General features: G+C 37.2%; 1 non-coding gene across 1 annotated transcript; it reads left to right on the top strand.

Annotated features, from left to right (window-relative positions):
• Positions 1-977: 977 nt before the first annotated feature.
• On the top strand, positions 978-1,050 carry TRNAV-AAC (transfer RNA valine (anticodon AAC)). The gene has a single exon. It is a non-coding gene; the product is annotated as a tRNA-Val (tRNA).
• Positions 1,051-4,028: the final 2,978 nt, after the last annotated feature.

Raw genomic sequence — 4,028 nt, 5'->3', positions numbered from 1 at the left:
TCTGTGCACTACTGGGACTATACAGAAGTCCAATAGCCATGTTTAGGATGCCACTAAGTTCACTCAGTGTTTGCTAGTATAATGGCTTAGTAACAATGAGTTGGAGTGTGCAAAGGGCAGGAGGGTACAGTGGCAGGGTTGTGGGTCTCTGGGTAGAGGAAAGAAAGCCTGCCTTTCTATCCCTCCTAATGGAGAAATGCAGCGAGGAAATCCCTGGCCTTAGCTATATAGACGCTGTCATCTTGTGTAGCTGTTAAACTCTGTTTTCAGGACCTGTCACCTATGGCTCTGACCCTGCCGGTATGAGCCCTTAAAAGGACTGATAGAAAGTGCTATCCCTATGCTGTCCAGCGCTGTGTATGGAGCGTAAACAGCTGTATCGGCGATAGGAGCTGCGCCAGTGATGTCTGACACCAAGGACGCAGAAGGCAGATAATGGCATGCTGGAGGAAAATGTCCGTTTTTATAATGCAGGGACATGTGACATGGACATCCTATCACACATGCTGTTGCTTCTCTGCTTCACACGCAGAAGGTCCTGGGTTCAATCCCCAGTGACACCAATCTGTTTTCGCTGTTGAAGTAATTTGCTATCAACCTGTAATATATAAAATTCTTGGTTTCGTTGCCAAATAACAATACATTTTGGCTTCCATCACAAAGAGAACTACTATTTTGGGTTTCTTTTTATTGTCCATTTTAGCAGAAAACATAATCCCATATTATAAAAATCCTGTTTGTTTAAAAATATATAGTTCCCATAAATACAAAAGCAAACGACTAAACTGTGTAGAAAAAAGTAACACATTCAATGTAAACTTCAATTTAAGCAATATACCTTTGTAGGAATGAAACTGGTAAAATATGTAATAAAAATTGTAAATGTTTCGTTACCAAAAATACTTTCCTTCAGCAATAAAAAGGCCCCGTCAGTCACAATTCTGCTCTGCTAGCCAATACACAGTAACTTTTCATCAGGTTTCATAGTGTAGTGGTCATCACGTCTGCTTAACACGCAGAAGGTCCTGGGTTCAATCCCCAGTGAAACCAATCTCTTCTTGGTGTTGAAATAATACCCTATCCAACTACAATATATGAATTTCTTGGCTTTGTTGCCGAATAACAGGATGTTTTGTCTTCCATCACCAACAGAACTTGGAATTTTTTTTTTTTTCCCCTGGCGGTCAAAACTCGTCTCCAATTGCCATTGCTTTGCAGGATTTCACAGGTTTCATAGTGTAGTGGTTATCACGTCTGCTTAACACGCAGAAGGTCTTGGGTTCAATCCCCAGTGAAACCAGTCTCTTCTTGGTGTTGAAATAATACCCTATCCAACTGCAATACATGAATTTCTTGGCTTTGTTGCCGAATGACGGGATGTTTTAGCTTCCATAACCAACGGAACTACGAATTTTTTTTTTTTCCTGGCAGTCAAATTTCGTCTCTAATTGCCATTACTTTGCAGGAATCACAGGTTTTAAAGTGTGGTGGTCATCAAGTCTTCTTCATATGCAGAACGTTCTGGGTTCAATACCCAGTGAAACCAATCTGTTTTCGGTGTTGAAGTAATTTCCTATCAACCTGTAAAGTATGAAATTCTTGGTTTCGTTGCCAAATGACAATACATTTTGGCTTCTATCACAAGGAGAACTACGATTTTGGGTTTCTTTTTTATTGAACATTTTAGCAGAAAACATAATCCCATATTATAACAATCCTGTTTGTTTCAAAATTTATAGTTCCCATAAATACAAAAGCAAACGATTAAACTGTGTAGAAAAAAGTAACACATTCAATGTAAACTTCAATTTAAGCAATATCCCTTTGTAGGAATAAAACTGGTAAAATATGTAATAAAAATTGTAAATGTTTCATTACCAAAAATACTTTCCTTCAGCAATAAAAAGGCCCCGTCAGTCACAATTCTGCTCTGCTAGCCAATACACAGTAACTTTTCATTAAGATTCATAGTGTAGTGGTCATCACGTCTGCTTAACACTCAGAAAGTCCTGCGTTTAATCCCCAGTAAAACCAGTCTGTTCTTGGTGTTGAAATAATACTTTATCCAACTACAATACATGAAGTTCTTGGCTTTGTTGCCGAATGACGTGATGTTTTAGCTTCCATAACCAACAGAACTACGAATTTTTTTTTTTTCCTGGCAGTCAAAACTCGTCTCTAATTGCCATTACTTTGCAGGATTTCACAGGTTTTAAAGTGTGGTGGTCATCAAGTCTGCTTCATATGCAGAACGTTCTGGATTCAATACCCAGTTAAACCAATCTGTTTTCTGTGTTGAAGTAATTTCCTATCAACCTGTAAAGTATGAAATTCTTGGTTTCGTTGCCAAATGACAATACATTTTGGCTTCTATCACAAGGAGAACTACGATTTTGGGTTTCTTTTTTATTGAACATTTTAGCAGAAAACATAATCCCATATTATAAAAAAACCTGTTTGTTTTAAAATATATAGTTCCCATAAATACAAAAGCAAACGACTAAACTATGTAGAAAAAAGTAACACATTCAATGTAAACTTCAATTTAAGCAATATCCCTTTGTAGGAATAAAACTAGTAAAATATGTAATAAAAATTGGATATGTTTCATTACCAAAAATACTTTCCTTCAGCAATAAAAAGGCCCTGTCAGTCACAATTCTGCTCTGCTAGCCAATACACAGTAACTTTTCATCAGGATTCATAGTGTAGTGGTCATCATGCCTGCTAAACACGTAGAAGGTCCTGGGTTTAATCCCCAGTAAAACCAGTCTGTTCTTGGTGTTGAAATAATACCCTATCAAACTACAATATATGAAGTTCTTGGCTTTGTTGCAGAATGATGGGATGTTTTGGCTTCCATCACCAACAGAACTAAGATTTTTTTTTTTTCCCTGGCTGTTAAAACTTGTTTTCAATTGCCATTGCTTTACAGGATTTCACAGGTTTCATAGTGTAGTGGTCATCACGTCTGCTTCACAGGCAGAAGGTCCTGGGTTCAATCCCCAGTGAAACCAATCCGTTTTCGCTGTTGAAGTAATTTGCTATCAACAGGATTTCACAGGTTTCATAGTGTAGTGGTCATCACGTCTGCTTAACACGTAGAAGGTCCTGGGTTTCATCCCCAGTAAAACCAGTCTGTTCTTAATGTTGAAATAATACTTTATCCAACTGCAATACATGAAGTTCTTGGCTTTGTTGCCGAATGACGGGATGTTTTAGCTTCCATAACCAACAGAACTACGAATTTTTTTTTTTCCTGGCAGTCAAATTTCGTCTCTAATTGCCATTACTTTGCAGGAATCACCGGTTTTAAAGTGTGGTGGTCATCAAGTTTGCTTCATATGCAGAACGTTCTGGGTTCAATACCCAGTGAAACCAATCTGTTTTCGGTGTTATAGTAATTTCCTATTAACCTGTAAAGTATGAAATTCTTGGTTTCGTTGCCAAATGACAATACATTTTGGCTTCTATCTCAAGGAGAACTACGATTTTGGGTTTCTTTTTTATTGAACATTTTAGCAGAAAACATAATCCCATATTATAACAATCCTGTGTGTTTCAAAATTTATAGTTCCCATAAATACAAAAGCAAACGATTAAACTGTGTAGAAAAAAGTAACACATTCAATGTAAACTTCAATTTAAGCAATATCCCTTTGTAGGAATAAAACTGGTAAAATATGTAATAAAAATTGTAAATGTTTCATTACCAAAAACACTTTTCTTCAGCAATAAAAAGGCCCCATCAGCTACAATTCTGCTCTGCTTGCCAATACACAGTAACTTTCCAGAAGGTTTCATAGTGTAGTAGTCATCACATCTGCTTAACACTGGTTCAATCCCCAGTAAAAGCAATCTGTTCTTGGTGTTGAAATTATACCCTATCAAACTACAATATATGAAGTTCTTGGCTTTGTTGCCGAATGATGGGATGTTTTGGCTTCCATCACCAACAGAACTAATAATTTTTTTCCCCTGGCGGTCAAAACTCGTTTTCAATTGCCATTGCTTTGCAGGATTTCACA

The sequence above is a fragment of the Anomaloglossus baeobatrachus genome, unplaced genomic scaffold, assembly GCF_048569485.1.
Source record: "Anomaloglossus baeobatrachus isolate aAnoBae1 unplaced genomic scaffold, aAnoBae1.hap1 Scaffold_336, whole genome shotgun sequence".
Classification (NCBI taxonomy): domain Eukaryota; kingdom Metazoa; phylum Chordata; class Amphibia; order Anura; family Aromobatidae; genus Anomaloglossus; species Anomaloglossus baeobatrachus.
This window is presented reverse-complemented; position numbering and strand designations above follow the sequence as displayed.